The sequence below is a fragment of the Dipodomys merriami genome, unplaced genomic scaffold (assembly GCF_024711535.1).
Source record: "Dipodomys merriami isolate MVZ:Mamm:240054 unplaced genomic scaffold, mDipMer1.0.p SCAF_2459, whole genome shotgun sequence".
Taxonomy (NCBI): Eukaryota; Metazoa; Chordata; class Mammalia; order Rodentia; family Heteromyidae; genus Dipodomys; species Dipodomys merriami.
In genome coordinates, this window is record NW_027203892.1 from 1 (window position 1) to 24,210 (window position 24,210).

Below are 24,210 nucleotides of genomic sequence, written 5' to 3' on the forward strand. Positions count from 1 at the left end.
GGCAGCCAGGTCCAGGTTGAGGGAGCCTAAGAGCCAGGGAGTGGGCGAGCAATTGAGCCTGGGTATTGAGCACTGCAGCAGGAGGCAGCCAAACCCAGCAGGCACAGTGCTGGTGGCCTTGGGAGTGGGAGCCCATCCCTTGGCCTGCTTGGCCCCTTCTTCGCCTTCCCTGCACTCCCGCCCACAGCACCTGCACGGCCCTACACATCTTACATAGAGCCAAAAATAGTGATTTAATTCATAACTGATCACATGATTGGATATTAGAAATAATCATCTTTATTTTACACTCATTTACAGTGAAACAATGTTCCAGTTAGCTTTAAAAGGCATATGGTGCCAATTAGTAAAATACTGAAAGCAATATTTTACTGTTATCTTGCAAAATCATAAATGTTTAAAAAAATGAAAACATTTTTTAAAAAATAGCAAAAGTAAGCCTAAATTTTTAAGAAGAATGTTACAGGTATCCGGAAAACACACTTCAAATTATGCTACAGAAACACAGTATACAACCAGATTGGTACTGGCACAAAAATATACCCAAATACTAATAAACCTTAATAAGAAGACCAGGAACAAAACCACACAGCTACAATCACCTAATTTTCAACAAGGAAACGAAAAACGTGCAGTAGAAAGCAATCGCATCCTCAACAAATAGTGCTAAGAAAACTGGTTATCCACTTGAAGGACACTGAAAGTTGACATCTCTCACTTTCTCCAAAAATTAATTCCACATAGTCTGAAAATCTCAAAAATATGATCTAAAACTCTCAATCTACTACAGGAAAGTCTAGAGATTTCCCCAGAAGATAAGCGGCACATCTAATTATTTTCTGAGTAAGATTCCACTTACCCAGAAAACAAGAACAGTAACAAGTGGGACTGCACCAAATTAAAAAGTTTAAGTACAGTAGAAGCAACAATCCACTGAAAACAAACAGTCCACTGAATGAGAGAAAATATTCACTAGCTATTCAGGTAAATGAGTAAATGTCCAGAATATACAAAGCTCTGAAAAAAATAAACAGAAAATGAATAAATAATTCAACGAATTAATGGGTAAGAAAACTGAACAGTTTCCAGATTAAGAAATCTAAAAAGTATTTTAACATCCTTAGCTATAAAGGAAACATGAGTTAAAAGTCCTAAGGAAACCTCAAAGGTTCCATCTCACCACAGTCACAATGACAATCATCAAAAAAGCAAACAACAAATGCTGGTAAGTATTCAGGGGGAAAAGACCCTCAAACATTGATGGTGGGAATGTAAACTAGTGTAACCAAAATTATTATGAAGCTTCCTCAAGAAAGTAAAACTAGAACTATCTCCTAACTCTGCCAACCCACTACTAGGCATATATCCAAATTAGTGTGAATCAAGAAAACCATCTGCATGCCAGATACTGTTTATTATAGTCCTATTTGCAATAGCCAAATGACTAAATCCTCTGAATTAATACAACAGATATTGTACATATACCATCAAATATTATACATCCATAAAAAATATGAAATGCCCTTTGGAAGGGAAAATGAATGGAATTGGAAAACATCATTTTGAGCCAGGCAAGTCAAGCGAAAAAAGACAGCATTGTGTGTTTTTGTCTATATACATATGTCTATATTCCCATATATATATATGTATGTATGTATATATATATATACATACACTTATAACATGATTCTAATTATGTAGAAGGATAAGGGGAAAGGGAGGTAAAAGAAAAAAATGATGGCGAATAATTTTTGGTTATGTTTATTCCCCCTCTCCAAGTTGTATAGTTCATTCCAATATAGCATCTACTGGGTTTCACTGCTGAATTGGTTCATCTTATGTCCCATCATTTCTGTCTTTCCCCTTCCCCTCACCAAGTCAGGTAAACTTTACATAAGAAAAAGGGTACAGAAATCAAAAACAGCAGCAGAAGGGAATAAACCAACAGGGGAAAAAAAGGACAAAAAGAAAAAATAGAACACCAAACAGTACAATAAAAATCTCTTGCTTCCATTTCTTGGAGTTCATTTCTATAAGTATCATTTTATATAATCACACATAGCCATTGAGCTTTTGCAATCCTCTCCTAATAATATCCTCCTTTGTGAATGTCCAAGTGCAATTACCAGTCTTTTACTATGCATTGGGATTACTTGTAGATTTATAGGCACATTCTAATTACCACATGCAACCTGTTAACTTTGGGTTAGTTTGTTACTTTGCTTAGTATAATTTTTCATAAGAAAATGAAAAGATGGAAAAAGTACAACTGTTTATAATAACGACATAAAGAACTTCAATGAAAGCTGTTCATCACTAGGAGATTGAGAAAGCCAGGGAATAGAAAGCAATTGAGGCTTATTCTGTGTAAAGCACATCTGAAATAACACAAAAAGAAATTACCTTAACAAAAGCTAAATACAACAAAGCTGAAGCCAAGATCATACTAAATGAGGAAAACAAATCATTTCCCCTAAAAATCAGATGAGAAAAGGCAACTTCTCTAAGTACTCTTATTCAATACAGTGTTGGAATTCCTAGATGAAGCAATAAAACAAGAGAAATTAAAAAAAAAATAACTCAAATAGGAAATGAAGAACTCAAATTATCTCTATTAGCAAGTAATAGCCTATATTTAAAAGGCCATAAATATTCCACCAATATTCCCCCACATCTTATAACTATTTTTGGCAACCATAGCAGGATATAACACCAGCACTCAAAAAGTCAATAGCTTCTTTATGTACCAAGGAAGAGCAGGGTGAGATGGATCAGGACAGAGGGACTGTGCCAGACCTGCTCCCAAGGGGCCCTTGGCAGCAGGTTTCTCTGGCCTCTGGATAAGCCTGGGAATGCAGGATAAATACAGGAACAGGAACAAAGGCCTGCAGCCGTGAACCAGCGATCCTGGGATGTGAGCTATGGACCCTGGGAAAGGCCACAGCAGAGTGACTAAGGACAAGCATTCAGCAGAGCTCCCCAGGGATCCTTGGTCAGGCCCTCCACAGGATAACCCATGGACAGGCCTTTGTAGGGTGACTGGAGACACAGGGACAGACCTCAACCTCTATCCTGGAGCCCTCTATTCCTTGCCTAGCCCAGGGGAGGGCCCCACCAGACTGCTGACAACATGGCGTCCATGGGCTGCCGAGGGCTGGCAAGGTGAGAAGAACAGCAGAGGCCTTCCGGAGATGGAGGACAGAGAAGGCGGATGACCTAGAAAACTCACCGGCATTCTTGGGTTGGGAGCTCGCTGATGCATTGCCTGGGGTGTTCTCCTTGTCCCAGAGAAGAAGATTTCAGCCCATAACAAGGGCAGATGAAGGTCTTAACAGTCCTGGAAGGTCAGCCAAGTCCCAGATGATGTCAGGTGCCACGTGAGGCCCTGATGGTGGCAGAAAAGAAATCCCTGATGATGGCAGATACACCACAAAACCCGGGCATCATAAGATACACCACCTGATGGTGGTGGGTACAAGGAGAAGCCCCGGATGATGGTGGATGCATCACAAAGACCCGGATGACTAGGGTGCAGTGAGAAGCCCTAGAGGATGGCAGTTGCAACAACAAGCCCGATGTTGGCAGGTGCAACCATGAGATCCCCGTTGATGGATGATGCCTGTCTGATGCAAGAGGTAGGGAATATACCACGAAGCTCCAGATAACTGGAGTTCAATGAGAAGCCCTTGATGACAGCAGAACAACTCGAAGTCCCAGAAAAATAGTGTTAGAAATAGCTCTGGATGTCAGAGTGTCGCATAGGAAAGAAAGGAAATCTGCAAAGCAAAGTTTACTTCTGCAAAAGGGTAAGTCATAGACAGGCATCTGGCAAGCAAGCACACAGAGCTAACCAAGCAAGCCCTGCCCCTCTGCTCACATTGGCTGAGTTCAGGTTCACAATCTGCAAAAGTATGTGGCCTAATTAGCAGGATGTAATTACACTTCAAGGAGCTTTAAACAGGATGTCTTAAAGTGCTCAGGAAAACTAAAATATGATTAACAAGACCCAACCACCTAGGCAAAATCAAAACCCTTCAAAAACAAAAAAATTCTCCTAAGATTAACAAAGGAAACAAACTACTGTACTTGTATAGAAAAGACTTTTTCTTACACTGGGTGCAACACTAAACTCTGGATGGAGCTGGGACTAGTGAATCAGGCTTTGATCCTAGCTATTCGGGAGACTAAGATTTGAGGATCACAATTGCACGCTAGTCAGGGCAAGAGAGTCCTTAAGATTCTTAACTTTAATGAACTATGTGGAAAAAGTCAGAAGTGGAACTGTAGCTCAAGTGGTAGAGTGCTAACCTTGGGCAAAATGAAGCCCAGAGAGAGCACCCAGGATTGGCACCAAAAAAAAAAAAAAGGAGGAGGAGGGGGAAGAGGAGGAGGGGGTAGAAGGGAGGAAGAGAGGAAGAGAAGGAGGGATGGAAGAAAGGAAGGAAGGAAGGAAGGAAGGAAGGAAGGAAGGAAGGAAGGAAGGAAGGTAGAGAAAAAGAGAGAAAGACTGAGGTGCAGTGAGAACTGCTGGCCCTAGACAACTGGGGTGAAACTAGAAGTCCTGGATGACAGCCTGTGCAATATTTCATGGCCAAGACAGTAGTGCTGGTGCCATCCAAGGAATACTAGAGTGACAGCCACATATGCCCACCAGAATCCCCTGAAGATTCACTGTGGATTTGATATGAAAAGCCTTCTCTCAAGTTCTCCAAACCTTTTCAAAGACCACATTTAGTCCATCTAGACATACCAGATATGAAGAAGTTGTCATTCTGTGACAAAGTAGAGGGACAAAAATCAAACTTGCAAATACTCACTCATTTGTTTGTAGAAAACAGAAATGTCTGCTGGAAGTGATTTTGAATGAATATGTTATACCACTGCTGGACATGTCAGCCAGAGCAACATTCCTGTTTGCTCTGTGGGCTAGAGGATGAGGAAAAGAATACCTTGTGAAGGAACAGGAGGGGCCATGCCACTCATGGAGGGGGGAAGATTTGAGAGAAAGAGTGAGAGAGAGAGAGAGAGAGCGATTTTTACACTTTTTTTCAAAGGTAGATTAATTAAATTAAAAATCTTACTACCTATGAATTTTATGGTTATGCGCAAATCACTTACTGCTTCTGATATCAAATGTGTATAGCAACAGTATGCTTTTTATGGAGTCATAGGTAAAATTAGTGCTCAGAGCGATATGTATTAGTATGAGAAGAAATATGTTTGATCTTTGTCCTTGATTCCTGGAACAGAGTTCCTAAAAATCTCAGAATTTCCTGAGTGATATGAATGTCTTTTTATTTATAATGAATTTATTTCAACAACACCTGAATTTATGCTAGTGCAATTGCTTAGAGTAGAAACCCTAGATAGCTAAGTGATTAAAAAAACATTGGGGGATTGAAATCTTTAGCCTTTACCCACCAACCTCCAGGAAATGGAGAGTAGAAAACAACACCATTCCATGCCCTTCCCTATCCCTTTAATCTAATTGTTCCTGAGCAATCATATGATCAGTATTGCATTGAATGTGGGATTCCTAGATGATGGGAGCTAGAGAATAATTGCTTGGTGTATGTAGAATAAGACAGGACTAGGGAAAACTTTACATCAGGTCAAAATGTATTATTTTTTTTGAAAGTATAACCTTTTCGTTTGTGTGGTTCCCAGCCTGGAAAGTAGTAAAGACGTGTTCACTGTAGTTATTATTGGAAAAGTGGTTGCCACAAACACTGTCAAATGTTAAAGAAATTAAAAACTACACTTTGTGAAAATATCTACTCAGAATACAGCAGAAACACTCTTGTAGTTGTGCTTATACACTTCAAAGCAGAACACGACACTATTTAATAAATTAAATTAATGTAGACAGTTAATCGGTCTAAAAAATCCAGGTCGAATTTAGACCTGCATTGGATCTTGTAATATCCAAATATCTGTATCAGCTCTCCATGCTACCCACTTGGCCTGAATATTTCTAATTAAATAATTATTTGAAAACAAAAACAAATATGCAATAACAAAGTATTCCATTTATGGCTCTTCATATACTGTGGTCAATCTTAGTTTAAACAGCCTTCTCTACCTGGGACCTTGTGTGTGTGTGTGTGTGTAGTTTAAACAGCCTTCTCTACCTGGGACCTCTTTTGTGTGTGTGTGTGTGTGTGTGTGTGTGTGTGTGTGTAGTTTAAACAGCCTTCTCTACCTGGAACCTCGTGTGTGTTTGTGTGTGTGAGTGTGTGTGTGTGTGTGTGTGTGTGTGTGTGTGTGTGTGTGTGTGTGTGTAACCAGGGCTTGAACTTATGGCCTACACACTATCCTTTAGCTTTTTTTCCCCCAACCCTGGGCTTAAACTCTGGGCTTGGTGCTGTCCCTGAGCCTCTTTGTGCTCAAGCCTAGCACTCTACCACTTGAGCCACAGTGCAACTTCCAGCTTTTTCTGAGTAGCTTATTGGCAATAAGAGTCTTCTGAACTTTCCTGAATGGGCTGGCTTTGAACACCTATCCTTAGCTCTCAGCCTCCTGAGTAGCTAGAATTACATGTGTGAGCCACGAGTGTCCAACCTACAAATATCAGTTGTAATTTATAAAGATGAGAGTATACACAAACATTAGATTATAATATATGCATTCCATAAATTTAGTAATGAGGAAATACATTGCATAAATGCCACTGAATAAAGTAGAGTGAGGCTTAGCTATCTGTCTTGGAAGTACCCTAAACATTGTCCAAGAGAACAGAAATCCTAGCCCATTGGCTCTAATTAGAACATGGAATCTGTATCCAAAAGAAGAGCTTGTCTCTAGGCTTTTCTGGTTCCAAAAGGCTCTGTTAACTCCATAAGAGTTATTAATACAATTCTTGGAGACTCCCAGGACACAGAAAGACAATGTATTGTTAGATCTGATAAATCTAATAAACTGGCCACTTCACAATATGTAAGGCTTTTTAAACTGCCAGTAGTTTAATTTACGAACTTTTTGGTTTGCCAGTTCTAGGACTTGAACTCAGAGCCACCCCCATTCTTGCGAACCTTTTTGTTCAAGGCTAATGCTCTACCATTTGAGCCATATCTCCACTTCTGGCTTTGTAGCCACAATTATAGTAGCTGGAATTACAAACATAAGCCACTTGCACCCATCTAAATATTCCAAACCTTTTCAAAATGTAATCTTCAGAATTGAGGTATTTCATGAAGCAAGGAGGCTTTCCAACTATGGTTCTTTTAAAATGACCAGCTTAAAAAAATAATTTGAAAAATGACCAACTTTTATGTTCTAGATATTCTCATAGAAAGAGATTGGTATTACAAAAGATCATTTTCAAGTTTCAAATGGGGTTACAAAGGAGACAGTAATAAAATAGTCAAGATCAAAATTTTGCCATACAATAAAAAGTATCCAAAACCTAGAGGTCAAATTGGGAGCTAAGTTTCTTCATTATCCTGTTCAACAACCGGTTCTTCCTTATTTCCAAATTGGCTTCCATTAACTAAATTTATCCTTTAATAAGGTAAACTTATTCTTTAGTAAGGTAGAACAACTTGAAAAGGATTTTTTTCTATTTAAATGTTCACTTCAAAGATAAAACTGAGGCCGGGCGCCGGTGGCTCACGCCTGTAATCCTAGTACTTAGGAGGCTGTGATCTGAGGATTGTGATTCAAAGCCAGCCTGGGTAGGAAAGTCCGTGAAACTCTTATCTCCAACAAATCACCAGAAAACCAGAAGTGGTGCCCTTAGCTCAAGTGGTAGAGCCTTGAGCTGAAGAGCTGAGGGACAGCGCTCAGGCCCAGAGATCATGATCGACAAAAAATACATAAATAAAGCTGAGCACAAAACTATAATGCATAAGCAGAGCAATATATAATGTCATCTATTTTGGGACCAATGGAAGCATTAAACTGAGAAATATTCTCAGAGAAAATAGTGGATTAAAAGTTAAAAGTGTACTCTATAATCCTGAATGCTGATCGTCACTGACTACAAAACTCTGGGCAAACACTACTTCTCTTTAAAACTACAGTAATGTATGATCAGATTGGATCAGACTGAAAAGTTCCTTTGATTCTAAAACTTTTTTTTCACCAATCTTTTTTACTTTCTCTCTTCTCTTTTCCCTTTCTTTTTTCTTTGCCAGTCCTGGAGCTTGAATTCAGGACCAGGGCACTGTCCCTGAGACTCTTTGTGCTCAAGACTAATGCTCTATACCATTTGAGCCACAGGGCAATTTCTGGCTTTTTCTAAGTAACTTGTTGGAGATAAGAGTCTCATGAACTTTCCTGCCTGAGTTGGCTGAGAACCACGATGTTCAGGACTTAGCTTCCTGACTAGTTAGGATTAAAGGTTGGAGCCACCTATGCCAGGCTTCCTTTCTCCCTTCTTTTCTTCATTCCTTTCTTTTCATTCTTTCATTTTTTTACTTTGGCTAATCTCCAAATCCTGGACACAAATGACATTCCTAACTCATTCTCTCAAGTAGCTGCTATTTCTACTGCCTAGAATGCTCTTCCCCAGACACCCAGCTGCTCACTCCCACATCCTGTCCCATCCCCACCCCCCCACCAAAAAGGTCTACTTTATGATACCCTGCTCAAAAATACAACCTTATGCACATGCATGCACACACACACAAGCATACAAACACACAGTATTCCCACTACTCATCCTACTCACTCTTTCTTCCTTACATCTTCCTTCTGATGTATTCTGTTTATTACTTTTGTAAATCTGGGTAATGTCATTCTCCATGCTTGAGTTAAAACTCACAAGGAGAGATACTTTTGTGCTATTCCCAGCATTGTGTAAGTCTTCAGCATGATGTCTCTCACCCTGTGGTCACTCAGTAAATATCCATTGAATGAAGGCCTACTGATTCCCTCACACACTTATTTGACAAGTATCTTGCTGCACATGGTCAAAGCTCTTTCCCACTACTTTCTCAAGATTCTCCTCCACAGCCCTTCTCACCCTTGCCTCATGGTCTCCTCACCTGTGTTTCCATATCCTTTGCCTGAAGCCTTTTGTGCCTCAATCTCACACATGGAGATGGAATGCACACACCAGCTCCCCTGCTCCTCCTCTGGGAAGCCTTTCCATCCCACATTGGCTCCTCCCTCTTCAGTTCTTCCAAGTCTTTCCTCCAGCCCTGATCCAGTCCTGCTGGCTAGAAGCCTTCATAATGGTCTGTGTGATATTCTGGCTAAGCGGTGGTAGCCTCATTCTCTGGGCCAACTTTTGGTCCTGTCTCCTTCACCTGCTGAGCCAAATGAACTGCAGCTGTTCCATAAAGGTGTTCTAGCATGCCTGTGCATCAGACCATCCATTGAAAAGTCAAAGGTAGACCTTAGTTTTGGACAGAAAACTCATCTTGCCCCTTAAGACAAGGCTGGCATGGAATCATAAAATGACTTGCCTCCTGCTTGGCATACTGCCCCTCTCCCCAATCTCCACAATGCAACCCAACACTGAAATCACAGCGGCAATGAGGCACACTCTCTACTGCACTAGGAATACAAGACACTAGCCTCATAAGCCAAACCCACAGATGTGAATTGAAGTCCACTCCCTCACTCTGAGCCTCAGCTGCACTTATTGGGGCAGCAAGGCCTTGTCTCCTGGAAGTCTCTACATCACTAAGAGGAGATCATTTCTGACACATCTAGCTCTGCATTGAGAGCTGAACTTGAAGGAAGAAAAGAGCACATTTTCCTTCCTAATTCCCTCTCGACGTGCACATCAGGTTGGGTTTGAAGGAGGCTGATTTCCAGAGGAATTCCTGAGCAGCCATCTGCTTGTGTGCTTCTGAGACATCTTGCTAAAGATAGAAGGAAGCTGCTATTCAATCATGCTGTTTCACTAGGAAATGGGGGTGCACATGTCCTTGAGTGTGCACATGTTCTGATATTCTAAGGGTGTTGATAGTTGATACACTTACACTATACATGTCCTCTCCCTGTCCATTCTGCACAGCAGACTAACACCACCTAACTTCCACACCCATTTTTAATGTGTCACTGACAAAGCTGTGTGTCAGTGACAGATAAGTACACAAATCCCTTTCATAACAACAGAGACACCAACCTGTGCCACAAGAGATGAGCAAAGTCAAGTGCATTGCTTGATGCTGGAGGCTCTGTAATCCTAACTATCCTAGAAGCTGATACCTGGATTGCAGTTACAGCCAGTCTGAGAAGACTCCATCTTCAATTAACTAGAAAAATACAGACATGGAGGTGTGACTCAAGTGAAGATCACCAGGCATGAACATGCAAATTGAAAGAAAGAAAAAGAAAGACTGAGACAGAGAAATGGACAGAGTTAGAGACAGATTTAAGAACAGGAAGAAAAAGTGAGGTAAGAAAAGAGGAAGATGAGGGGAAGGAAAAGTAGACTAAGAGACAGTATGAGGTAGAGGAAGAGGAGGAATGAGAGATGGTAGAGAGGGGAAAAGGTGGGGAAAGATGAAAGAGAAAATTGAGGGAAAAGGAAACAGAAAGAGAATTAAGGAAAAAAGCACTGAGATAAAGCCTTGGTACCAGCACACACTCACAAACACATACACACAACCAAGAAACAAAAGGAAAAAAATATAAGGCATGGAAACATCATGGAATTTAACATTACTTCCCTCCCCACGTACCCTCTTCACTGAACACTGGACCATGAGTAGTTCAGGATTCCTCAGCTCCCTTCATGACCTTCCGCCTCTCAGTTCTCCTCCAGCATCAATGTTAACCCTGTCATTCACCAGGTGCCTATCCTTTACCCTCTTTAGGCCTCACTGCTTCTATCATCAGAATCCCACCACATTCTTTGAGGAGCTCCCCAAATAATCCTGAAATGCACTTGTCCACCAGGAGACCCAGCCCTCCTCTTGCTACAAATATCATCAGTCAGCTCTGCAGGCTCAGCATCCTGACCCCAGTGTCCACAGAGCAAAATCCAGCTGTGCCCAAGTCCTTCCCATCACACACTTGTCACCCAAGACAGCATCAGCCCTCAGCACTTCCTCTGTGTGAAAATCTAATGGCCCTGGATGAACCAACACAAATAACCCAGTGGTGGAGGGTCACATCCTATCTTACTGAATCGCCACTCATGTCCAGAAGTAGTCATCCCAGGCAGGGTCCATCCTCAGACCAAGTCCACAGAGGCCTGTACCATCCACAGGCACCACTATACCTCCATATTCTCTTAGGTCTCCTGCTCATTCAGAGGTTTCTCCAGCTCTCACTGAAAGGAAGAGGAAATATTTTAATTAATATACTTTGTGATTCCAAAAATAGGCTGTACATGTTCACAGTGGTCTCATATGTAAAACTCAGCACTCACAACACTCTGTTTACTTGAGGAGAAAAATTGGGCTAACAGAGGAAGTTGCAATAATGACTTCAGGGTGTATGCATTAGGGTCTTTCAAATATATGTTTTATCTTTTACCACTGTGAGCCAATAAGTGTGAAATCAGGTCCTCCTGGATGATGGATGTTGGGATACTGATGAGTGGAGGATTATAGCGAAAACAAACACAGAAGAAACTGCATTGAAATGGAGGAAAGTGGGGCAGAAAACCACTGACATGGTACATGGAGACAGGTCCCTCTTCTTTCCCAATGAAGACTTGCACTTATGCTCCAACCTAACCAGTATAACGAGTGTGCTCAAGAAAAGTTCGACCCAGTCATCTAGAGCCCACAGTAGGAGAAGCAGAGTCCAGGATGCCTCCTGACCCTCAGATCTATGGGCTTCAGCTCAAATGTAAAAAAAAAAACAAATAAGTATATAAACAGACAAGAAACATACATGGAAGGTAAGGTGATTACCTGCTGTAGCATTTGGAACAAAAACACCTTAAAAGACAAAGGTAAAAGGTTGTCGGATGAAGTCACCATGTGATCAAGCTGCAACCCCTACCACCTCTGAAGGTAAAGATACCTTCAGGCTACTTTTCCACTTGTCTTTCAGCCTGGGAAGGCCAGCTCAGTGTCAGATTTACTTTGACCAGAAACTCGGCTGCAGAATCCTGTAGCACCAGGCACTTGGCCTGAGTGTGTTACACGGAGACTATGCCAGGTATGCTGGGCTCACAGCACTAGTCATGCCTCCTGAAATGAATGAACTAGTGTGTAAGGGACTGATAAATAGTCACAAGAATCAAGTCTCTGTGAGAGCTTGGTGGACTCTACTACTACTCTTCCATGAGGCCTAGCGGACCATTGCCAAGGACACTGGGCACATGGGAGGATGCTGCTACTGCTACCTTGGAAACCATGTGGTAACCATGAGGACATCGACCAGAGACAGGGAGAGAGAGACAGACAGACAGACACAGAGACAGGGGGACAGAGAGACAGAAAGACACAGACAGAGAGACAGACAGATAGAGACAGAGCAATAGAGAGAGAATGGGCTGATCAGGCAAGTTTGAATCTCTTGGCAAGTATAAATTTAACAGTCATAACAAAATTTCATGAAACCAAAAAACAAATTTGGAGCTAATCCCCAAATAATGTACCTATTAAATCTGATTTTTTAAAAGATGGTTTTACTGTAGAGCAAGCCTGCCTTGAACTCAAGACCCTTCTGCATTATCCTTCTAAATGCTGGGATTAAAGGTTTGCACTACCAGTCCATCATAAAAAGATCATCTCCCATCCTGAGCCTATCCAGGTGTACATCAAGGGTTGCACCTCTTAGAACATGCTTTTGTGACAGGAAATTCCAAAGGATTCATAGCTCTGGGTCAGATGCTACTACAACTCAGGAAATTACTAAGGTCTTAGGAGCTCCGATTGAGCACCCAGGGTCAATGACCAAGTAGTAGAACAAAAGATCGTACTACCACCCCTGTTACTCCGGAAAGCATGAGTGTTTTTGGATTTCTATGTCAGGAACCATGGAAAAATGCCAAATACATTATTTTACAACATCACAGGCAATCACAGGAGATTGTTTACAAACAGAATAAATGACTCAGTAAGTCATCCTATCAAGGGTAATGGGTTTCTTGGTAGTTACAAATATGGAAAAGAAAAAAAATCCTGGAAGAATATTTGGGGTGAGATTGCAATTGGAGGTGTCAGTGTGAACTCATGATTTTGAGTATATATAGATGGATATATATACATAGATTGGTGTACCAATAAGAAGTTGAGAAACTCAGGAGTTAAGAGCTTGAACACTGAAGTTTGAGACTAGTCCAGGCATGAAAGTTTATTAGACTTCCCCTCCAAACCAACCAGCAAAAAGCAGGGCTTAAAGGGTGGCTCAATTACTAGGAAACAAGCGAAGCAAGCAAGAGGCTCTGAGTTTACATTTCTGTACTACTAAAAGAAATTAATATAAATTTAAATGTGTGTATGTGTAAATATACATGTATGTAGTTGTATATATCAATGCACATCCACATACATGCATACATGTATTTTGTATATTAATTTTATATATTTTCCAGTTGTCTTCTCCAAAAGGGCCTAGGAACAATAATATCTCAAAAGAAAAGATGTTGGTTTCTAAATGCCAACCAGCCACAGCTCCTGGGATAATAGTTTATTCAAAGGCCAGAGCATGGAAGGTACTAAATAAACATCAATCTTGAGTATTAGTGAAGAACAAAAGAACTTATGAGGGCTTAGGGGTAGAGTGCTTGCCTAGCATCCATGAAGCCCTGGGTTCTTCAATGCCACATAAAGAGGAAAAGCTGGAAGTGGCACTGTGGCTCAAGAGGTAAAGGGCTAGCCTTAAGCAAAAGAAGCTCAAGGATAGTGCCCCCAGGCCCTGAGTTCAAGCCCCAGGATTGGCAAAAAAAATTAAATTAAATTAAATTAAAGCACTAATAAAAGTCTTTTAGAAGGAGCTCCCACTGGCCAAGTCTGGAACCATTTGCACATCAAAACCATGACAGGAGTGGAATTACAACCCAATGCATTCAACAGGAATCCCTTAGCCAGTTCAGATATGAATAAATATGTAAATACATAAGTAAACTGTCAGTGGTGTGAGTAATGGTATATTTCCACAGCCTTATGTGTTTTCCCACACATCACTCAGTCACAAAGGGAAAGGAGAATTTTTACAGTAGAAAAACAGGCAAATTTGGCTATCTTCAAGTGATCAAAATTACCGACTTCAGGGGCTGGGAAGGTGGCTCAGTGGTAGAGCGCTTGCCTTGCATGCTCAAGGCCCTGGGTTCGATTCCTCAGCACCACATAAGAAAAAGCCAGAAGTGGCACTGTGGCTCAAGTGGTAGAGTGCTAGCCTTAAGCTGAAGAGCTGAGGGACAGCACCCAGGCCCAGAGTTCAGGCTCCACGACTGGACCCCCCCCCCAAAAAAAAATTACCTACTTCACTGCTGGGACAAACTGATGTCCCCAGCCACCTGGTGGGATGCAGTGGGAGGCACACAGTGTCACTTCACGACAGCCTTCCAACCATGCAAGACCCAAGTCAACTCATGATAAATCTTCAGACAAGACTAAGAAAAACAATCGATAAAATAGAAGTGGCATATAATTTTGAAAACAGTCAAGAAAATCTTGAAAATTTTTCAAGATTGAAGAAGACGGCAGAGCCAGGACCAGTGAAGGCCATCTTGACTTCTGGACAGGATCTTTTCACTATCAAACTATATCATGAGCCAGGCATTGGTGGTTCACGCCGGGAATCCTAGCAACTCAGAAAGCAGAGATCTGAGGATCATGGTTCAAAGCCAGCACAGGCAGGAATGTCCATGAGAATCTTATCTTTAATAAACTACCAGAGAACCAGAAGTGGTACCATGGCTCAAGTGGAGAGCCCTCGCCTTGAGGAAAAAGAGTTCAGGGACAGAGTCTAGGGTATACAACTGACAAGTAAACAAACAAACAAACAAAACCCCATAATTTGAGCTGGGCTACTCAGGAGACTGAGATCTGAGGATCATAGTTCAAAGACAGCCTGGACAGGAAAGTCCTTACCACTCAATAAACAGCCAGTATCACACTCATCTCCAAACTAGGCAAAGATCCAACAAAAAAAGAGAACAACAAAATAATCTCTTTGATGACCACATATACAAAGCTACTCAATAAAATTTAAGTCAAGTTTGTAGAGACCATAAACCTTATAGACCATGATAATGACAATGCGCCTCATGAAGGTTAAAAAGTGTTTGTGACTTTAAGTATCTCTATCCCACAATACTGTGAATTTTATGAAATGTATGTAATCACTTAATCTCAATTAAAAAATTAAAAACATGAAAAAAAAGGTGTTAAAATGTTTCACAAATAATGACCTCATGGGCTGGGAAAGTGGCTCAGTGGTAGAGCGCTTGCCCTGCATGCTCGAGGCCCTGGGTTCGACTCCTCAGCACCACATAAGCAGAAAGAAAAAAGCTGGAAGTGGCACTGTGGCTCAAGTGGTAGAGCACTAGCCTTGAGCTGAAGAGATGAGGGACAGCGTCGAGGCCCAGAGTTCAGGCCCCACGAGCGGACCAAAAAGTAATTTAAAAAATTAAAAAAAAAAAAAAGAAATGAACTCATTACCTTACTCATGTAACTCTAACTCCTCTGTATAGCCTCTTTACAATAAAAGTTAAAAAAAAATAAGTGAAGGGACAGAGTTCACACTTTGAGTTCAAACCACAACACTGACTAACACACACACAGAAAATCCTGGTGCAGGAAAACAGCATAGATATGGTAGAATAGAAGTAGTGATGGGCTAGGAATGTGGCTTAGTGGTAGAGTGCTTGCCTAGCCTGCATAAAGCTCTGGATTCAACTCTTCAGTACCACATCAACAGTAAAAGCTGGAAGTGGCACTGTGGCTCAAGAGGTAGAGTGCTAGCCTTAAGCAAAAGAAGCTCAGTGACATTGCTCAAGCCATGAGTTCAAACCCCAGGAAGAAGAAGAAGAAGGAGGAGGAGGAGGAGGAGGAGGAGGAGGAGGAGGAGGAGGAGGAGGAGGACGAGGACGAGGACGAGGACGAGGAGGACGAGGAGGACAAGGAGGACGAGGAGGACGAGGAGGACGAGGAGGACGAGGACGAGGAGGACGAGGACGAGGAGGAAGAGGGTGGTAATAAAACTCGTTCCCCCACCCTGCCCCCTCTCACTGAGTAGGTTGAAACCAACTAGTTTTTCATGGCATTGGCAGACTTGTATATTCAGAATAAAGTGAGACTTCTGATGGAATGCCTGGAAAGGAAAATACCACCTCTAAGAAATTTTCAGGGATGTTTCCAGTGGCAGTTTAGGCTGTGATCAGATTCTAGAAAAATTGCGCTTAAAACTCAAACTTTCTATCACCAATAGAATAATGTTTTCATTCATTCAGTACAGTGTTTAGGATAACTACAAATTGCTAGAAATTTTCTCAAGAAATACCAAAGCCACTTAGGGTCAAAGCTTTTACATTCTAGCAAATAGCTACAAGAAAGGGGATGCTAGTGAATGGGAATGCTAGCTAGTGCTTTGGAAAATTGAGAGAGGACCTAATAATTAGATTTAGGTGACTTTGAAGAAAGGTACAAAAAAGAAGAGGAGAATGTTGCATGAGAGAAAGAGGAATGTGGAATGTTGAATGGAAGTGTGACGGAAAAGCACTCCTGTGTTGCAGTTCATGTGCAGGAGGTCAGGATTGAACCAAAAGTTCACCTCTGGCTGGGTTCTGGTGGCCCACATCTGAAATCTTAGCGACTCAGGAGGATGAGCTCTGAGGACCTGGTTCAAAGCCAGCCCTGGCAGGAAAGTGAGACATCTCTAATTAACCATCAGAAAACCAAGTGGAACTGTGGCTCTAAGTGGTGGAGTTCTAGCCTTTTGTGAACAAACAGTCTTAGAGAGATTCATGAACAGGAAGAGAGAAAGAGAGGTAATGGAAAGGAGAGAGGAGAGGAAGATGAGAAGAAGGGGAAGTAGAGGAGGAGATGGTATAGGTTAGAAGAGGAGGGAAGAGAGATGATGGGGGGAAAGGAGGAAAAAGGGGAGAGAGTGAAGTGAAAGAAACAGAAACAGAATAAGAAAAATTACACAGACGTCAAGCCCCAGCTCTAGCATGTACTCACATACACACACACAAACAAAGAAAAAGGGAAAATAGTGAAATCAACAGTACTTCTCTTAACATCACATTAAGAGAAGTACTCTTGATTTCATGAACCCTTAAATATGTATTTTAATGTTTTCGTTTCTTTCATGCATGTGTTTCTAACGCATTTATAAGATTATTTCTTTGTTGCTTTGTATGTCCCTCCCCCACAGTGTAACCCCCGCTTTCACTATATTTGATGTCAGTATTACATGTGGAGGAGATGGGGACAAACAAGTCGTTTAAGGATTCAGGTGGACCTGTTGCAACAATGAGAAGTACAAAATGTCATGTCAAAACCAGCTTTACAATGTCGGTGTGGGGGGGGAGGGGGGTATAATTGGGTGGGGGGAGGGGGGTAAAATTGGGTGGGGGGAGGCAGGGAAGGGAAGTGTAGGGTAAACAAAGGAGGAGGCTGCAATGCTTGGTAAGAAATGTATGCATTATCCTGCCCATGTAATTGTCGCCCCCCTGTACAGTATGTTCTCAAATAAAATAAAATACAATTAAAAAATATATATATAAAAAAAAAAAGAGTACTTCTCTTCCACCGATCCTCTTCACTGAACACTGGTCCACATGGAATTTAAGATTCTTCAGCTCTCTTCATAACCTGGATCTCATCATTTCTCCTTTATTATTGCTGTCTACCCTATCATTCACCATGTACCCATCTTTGTCCTCTTGTGGCCTTCATTGCTTCGTTCACTAGAATCCCATCCATTCTTTGAGGGAATCACTGCTACTCAAATTTCCCTGAGCTGGATCAATGACAGCCCAGCCTTCCTCATGCTGAAAATCGCATCAGTCTGCTCTACAGTCTCTGCCTGCTATTCCCAGTGTACACATAGCAAAGGCCAGGTCTGCCCAATTCCTCCCCCTCATATGCTTGTCACCTAAAGGCAGCATCAGTCTCCACATAGCCTATCTGGGCAAAGCTAATGTCCTGCCTAAACCAACACAAATATCGCAGTGGTGAAGGCTCATATCTAATCTTCCTGAATTTCTGTTCATGTGGGAATACAGTTAGCCCAGGCAGGATGTGTCTACAGGCAGAGTCCATCCAGGCCCCGTCCATCCACAGGTACCACTATATCTCCATGCCTTCTCAGGTCTCCTTTTCCTTCATATATTTCACCATGTTTAGCTGAAACAAAGGGGTTATATTTTAACGTATACACTTTGTGATTCCAAAAATGCACTCTTGGTGTTCAGAATGATTGACTATTGAACATCATCTCCCCCAGCACAGTGGTTCACCCAGCATAAAAATTAGGGTATACTCTTCCATGAGGCCAATAGTCTTTCCCTTGGAACTGCCAAGGGAAAGCACCATACCCAAAGCCTGGTGCTCTGGGGAAAGGGTGTCAGCTGGCGGCCACTCTGGGGACTCATTGTGTCTCTACCAAGATAAGCTAACACTCAGTGCTGATCCACTTGTACAGTGCACATGTCCCTCCCTCCCTGTCAATTTGTCTACCAGCCCACCATCCCCTTTCTCCCACAACCATTTCTTAGGTCTCACTCACACAGCTGTGCCTCACATAAGCACACAAATCCCTTTCATAACAACACAGAAAACAAGGTATGCTACAGCAGACTAACAAAGTCAAATGCACTGCCTGATGCTGGAGGAGCTGCCTGTCATCCTAACTATCCCAGCAGCCTGTCTGGGAACACTCCATCTTCACTTAACTAGAAAAATGCAGGCCGGGAGCTATCATGTAATGGTAGTGTAATAAACAGCATGGCCAAAGGCATCCTCCTCCCCCCCACATGCTGACCTCATTGTTCCCCTGGGCCTAGCTGTAGGGGGGGTCAAGAAGGGATGGAACAGTGGGCTTCGTGGGGGCAGGGCAATTAGTGGAGGTTGAAACTTTTATAGCTGTTGGAGTGGGGGAGGGGCCCAGCCTATATATAGGCTGTCTGTTCTGAGGAGTAGGGGCTGGGGAGAGACAGACAGCAAGAGGCTCCATCCAGAGCAGAGCAGAGCAGAGCAGAGCAGAGCAGAGCAGAGCAGGGACACCCTGTGAAGAGCTCTGAGGCCTGAGGATAGGCCACTGGAGAGGCAAGCAGAGGAGGAAGGAAGCAAAAGGAAAAGCCTTCCCCTTTGGAGGCCTAGAGACTTCAACAGAGAAAAGCCAAGAGAAAGGAAGCACTGTGCTGAAGCATGGTGCCCTGGAGAAGGGGTGACACCTGGGGGCCTCTGAGGGGACTCCCAGAATCTCTATCAAGATATCCCAATTCTCAGTGCAGACACTCTTGAACAGTATACATGCCTTGCCTCTCTATTGATTGTACACACTATCCCACAGCCCCCTTCAACATCCATTTGTAACTTGTCCCTCACACAGCTGTCCCCCAGACAAGTACACAAATCCCTTTTTCCACATTAGAAAAGCCAACCTGTGTCTCACCAGATGAACAAGGTCAAAAGTACTGCCATATATGTATGGTTCTAGACGGAAATCCTAACTATTCCAGAACTTCACACCCAGAACAGAGTACTTAAAGCCAGCAAAAACACAGCATAGAAATGTAGGCTTGGCATCTAATCTTTAATAATGGAGCTAAAAAGATAGAATTGAAGAAAGACATCCTCTTCAGTAAATGGTGCTGGCAAAATTGGTTAACTACTTGTAGAAAACTAAAGCTAGATCCTTATATATCATGCTGCACAGAATCAACTCCAAATGCATCAAAGACCTCAGAGTCAAAGCAGACACTCTGAAAACATTACAGGATAGAATAGGAGAAACCGTAGGTCTCCTTGGCACGGGTCCAAATTTTTTTAATAGAGACCCAGAAACTCAACAAATCAAAGAAAGGTTGGACAAATGGGAGTGCATGAAATTGCAGAGCTTCTGCATGGCAAAGGACATAGCTAGCAAGATCAATAGAAAGCCCACGGATTGGGAGAAGGTCTTCATACAACGGACAAGGGTCACATAACTAAAATATACCTGGAACTCAAAAAATTAAATCCCCCAACAACAAATCTTCAAAGAAACAACTGCCCAACAATTAAGTCGGCTAATGACTTAAAGAGAAACTTCTCTGAAGAGGAAAGTATGGCCAATAGACACATGACCAATAGACACACCTCCCTAGCCATAAATGAAATGCAAATCAAAACAACATTGAGATACCACCTCACCACAGTTAGGATGGCTAAAATCAAGAACTCTAATAACAACAGATGCTGCAGTGGAACTTTACTGCATTGTTTTTGGGAGTGTAAACTTGTCCAACCACTTTGGATAGTAGTATGGAGGTTCCTCAAAAGACTCCACATAGACCTCTCCTATAACCCAGCATTCCCACTTTTGGGCATTTACCCAAATGCTCACAAACAATACCACACTAAAGCTACTAGCGAAACTATGTTTACTGTAGCATTATTTACCATAGCTAAGATATGGAACCAACCCAGATGCCCCTCAGCAGATGAATGAATCAAGAAAATGTGGTATATATACACAATGGAATTCTATGCCTCCATCAGAAAGAATGACATTGCCCCATTTGTTAGGATATGGTAAGACTTGGAAAAGATTATATTAAGTGAAGTAAGCCAGGCCCAAAGAAACATAGGTCCCATGGTTTCCTTTATTTGCAATAACTAGTATATATCTGAGTCAAGCAGAAACAGTCAGATAAGTTGATGTAATGGGGAAATGACCCCTAAGGTATGTATTCAAATGTTTTTTTTTCTTTCATGGGATTGTTTCTAAAACATAAGATTATTTCTTTGTTGCTTTGTATGTCCCTCCCCAACAGTATAATCCCTGCTTTCACTGTATTTGATGTTGGTATAATTTGTGGAGGGGAAGGGAAAAAACAAATCTTTTAAATAGGGAATACAGGTGGACTTATTGCAACAATGCGATGTACAAGTCGTTATGTTGAAAACAAACTTTACAACTTTGGCAGAGTAGGGGTGAGGGGAGAGGAGGATTGGAGGAGGGAGGATTGACTGGGGGGGGGCGGGGGAAGGATGGGAAGGGATGTGAGGTGAGACAAAGGAGGAGACTACAATGCTTGATAAGAAATGTACTCATTATCTTGCCCATGTAATTTTAACCCCTCTGTACGGTATTTTCACACACAAAAAAAGAAATGCAGGCTTGGAGGTTGGAATCAAGTGGTAGAGCACCTGTGATGTACATGCAAACTGAAAGAGAAAGAGAGGAGAGATAGAGACAGAGACAGAGGCAGAGAGACAGATTCATTCAAATATCTGCTCATGTGTAGACAGTCATCCCAGGCCTGGTCCATCCACAGATATCACTATATATCCATGCTTTTTCAGGTCTCTTGTTTTTTAACATGTTTATACACCTCTACCTGAAAGGAAAGAAAATTAGCTTAATTCATACACTTTTCCAGTGTAACCAGGGACTCTGTTTGCTCAGAATGTTCTCAAATTTGAAACTCAGCTCCCTCAGCACTCTGATTCCCATTAGAGAAATTTGGACTCCCAGGGCAGTTGCAATTGTAAGTAACCTGTGTAGGAAATCGGGTCTTTAAAATTTACTATTTTTTTTTTACTGTGAGTAAATAAGTCTGAAATAAGGGACTTTTGGATGATGGCATAATGTTAGAATGGTGATTAGGTGTAGACAGAACACACAAGAAACTGCATTAAAATGGAGGAAAGTTGGGGCAGAAACTACCCTCATGGTCCATGGAGACAGTTCTCTCTATTTTCCCAATGAAGATGTGCCCCTGAGTTTCGACACAGCCAGAGTAAATAGTGTTCTCAGGAGTTTTACACAGTCACCTAGAGACTGCCAAAGGAGAAACGAGTCCAGGATGCCACCTTCCCCTAAGATCCCCCTGAAGCCCAAGGGCCTCACTTTAAACCTAAGTAAACAAACTAGGTAAGTAAGTAGGAAAATATGCAACATATCTGGAAGGTGAGATGATGACCTACTGCAGCATTTGGGACACAAACACCTTAGTGTTCAGAAACAAATGGGAAAAGTTGTTTAATAAAGTGACATTACTTGAAAGTAAGGGATTGAGGTGTATTCACCAAGCTCAGAAGGTACAGACAGCTTGAGGCCACATTTCAGCCTACTTTTCAAAATTTAAAAGTCAGCTCCTTGTCAGCTGTCCTTTCACTAGAAAGAATGCTAGCTGGAGAACCCCCTAGCTATGCTAGGACTATGCCTGGCTATGCTGGATTGAGACCTTTGCTGAGGATACTGGGCACACAGCAGTGTGAACTTCCTGTATGACTCCCTCCCCTCCTGCAGCTCTTCAATTCCACACCTCTCTGATTTTCCACACCCTAGTGCTGTGGCAGAGTGCTGCACATCTTTCTCTGGAACAGCTTTGTTCTTAAGCTGTGGACATTAGTTTTTGGGCTTCACACAGTACCAGAGTTTGTGAAAAATGGCGACTATCCTGTGAGCCACACTCTTCCAGCCCCATCACTTATTCCATCTGGAGGCTATGGATTCCCCGTGTGGCTGCCAAGAGGGAAGGGCATTTTCAACCAAGTGTCAACTCTCTAGTCTGCTCAGCCAGCTAAAAGAATCCTGGCCCCAGATTAAGCTAGTACTGGAGCTTTGTGGGGAGCAGAGTGGAAGGACAGGCAGACTAGGACCTTGGCCTCTCTTCAGAGGCAACTGTTTGTTATCATCTGGCAATTGAAATTCTGAGGGCAAACTGAAGGTGTTAAGTTGTGCAGTGAAGCTGACTCCCCTTCATTGAGAGAGGGCTAGTGCAAAGTTCCTGAGGAGTTGTACACAGTGGAATAGCTAAAGTCATCATTTTCCACTCCACACTTCTGGCACTCTCTTTTTAGTTTTCTTGGATGACCAGATAGGTACTCATGGCTTCATTGAATGCCCTGTCCTGGATTGCCTTTTCAATGTCAGCTCTATTGTACCCCATGTCACACAGAACTGTGACACTAATGGAGTCCAGCTTGCTGGGCAGTGGCTCATCAGGAAGCAGGCCAAACCCCACATCTACAGCCAGCCATGGGTTTCTTAGTGACATCCACAGTCAGCAGTTTGGAAAGTACATTGTGTCTCTTCGCAGATAGATAAAAGGGAGCTGTGTACATGGCCTCAAGGATGTGTAGCCATGTCTGCCATCTTCCTCCCTTCAAATGGGAACTTTCCTGTTGTCCTCACATACAGAAGCATACCTGGGATCTAAATGTCCTGTTTATAGACATCATAAATTTTGTAAAGGAACATTTCACGAGGTCTGAATATCAAGGCTCCACAAAACCACTTTAGCAACTGCCCCAGCAACACCGTGATGCTCAGCCCCAAATCACTGACTTTGGCATTGCATTTGCCATCCAACAGGATGTTCCTGGGCTTCAGGTATCTGTGTGTGATTTCGTTCTTGTGAAAGTATTGCATAGCACTCACCATCTGCTTGAACAGCCTCCTGGCTTCATAATTGACTAGGTGGTGGCAGGAGGATTTGCCAGTCAACCCTATCCTGTACTGGCTGTTGTTACTACATTTTGTCACAACTCACTTTCAAGGCCTTTTGAGTCAGGGTGGGTGGAGTTCCTGCCTCTTGTCTCTTGAAAGGTTATTCATTTGCTTTGAAATTAAAATGTCATCAATTTGAAATTATTTACATTGTTTCAAAACCAAACAAATTGATGTTTGTATGTTTTTTGGTCATGTGCGGGCTGGAACTCAGGGCCTGGGCACTATTCCTGAGCTCTAATGCTCAACCACTTTGAGCCACAATCCCACTTACAGTTTCCTGGTGGTTAACTGAAGATAAGTGTCTCATGGGCTTTCTACTCATGGTGGCTTTGAACCTAGAACCTCAGATCTCTGTCCCCCAAGGAACTAGGATTACAGGTGTGAGCCACCAGTACCTGGCACAAATAGGATTTTAAAAAGATGCCAAGTTTAACCTTAGGATAAGACCATGAGGTCCGAAGGGCTGAGACCTTACCATAACTGTTGCTGAGTAGTTCAAGTTCTTGTCTGCCATTGCTCTGTAAAGGACTCTCTGTTTATCTGAGTTTGCCCATAGCAATGTTTTTATTTTGTATTTTATTTCATTTTTAAAAGGTTTCAGTGACATTATTTTCCAAATATGTTTATGGAACAGCCACCATTGTCAATTGCCGGAAGTGGAAAAGTTCCCAAGGTGTT

The 24,210-nt window shown here is 42.2% G+C and overlaps 1 long non-coding RNA gene across 1 annotated transcript; it reads right to left on the bottom strand.

Moving 5' to 3' along the window:
- Nucleotides 1–3,340: 3,340 nt before the first annotated feature.
- LOC138835989 (uncharacterized) lies at nucleotides 3,341–11,219 on the bottom strand. The gene is made up of 3 exons (XR_011374844.1): nucleotides 11,083–11,219; nucleotides 10,079–10,208; nucleotides 3,341–3,385 (listed from the first exon to the last, which is right to left on the bottom strand). It is a non-coding gene; the product is annotated as an uncharacterized lncRNA (long non-coding RNA).
- Nucleotides 11,220–24,210: the final 12,991 nt, after the last annotated feature.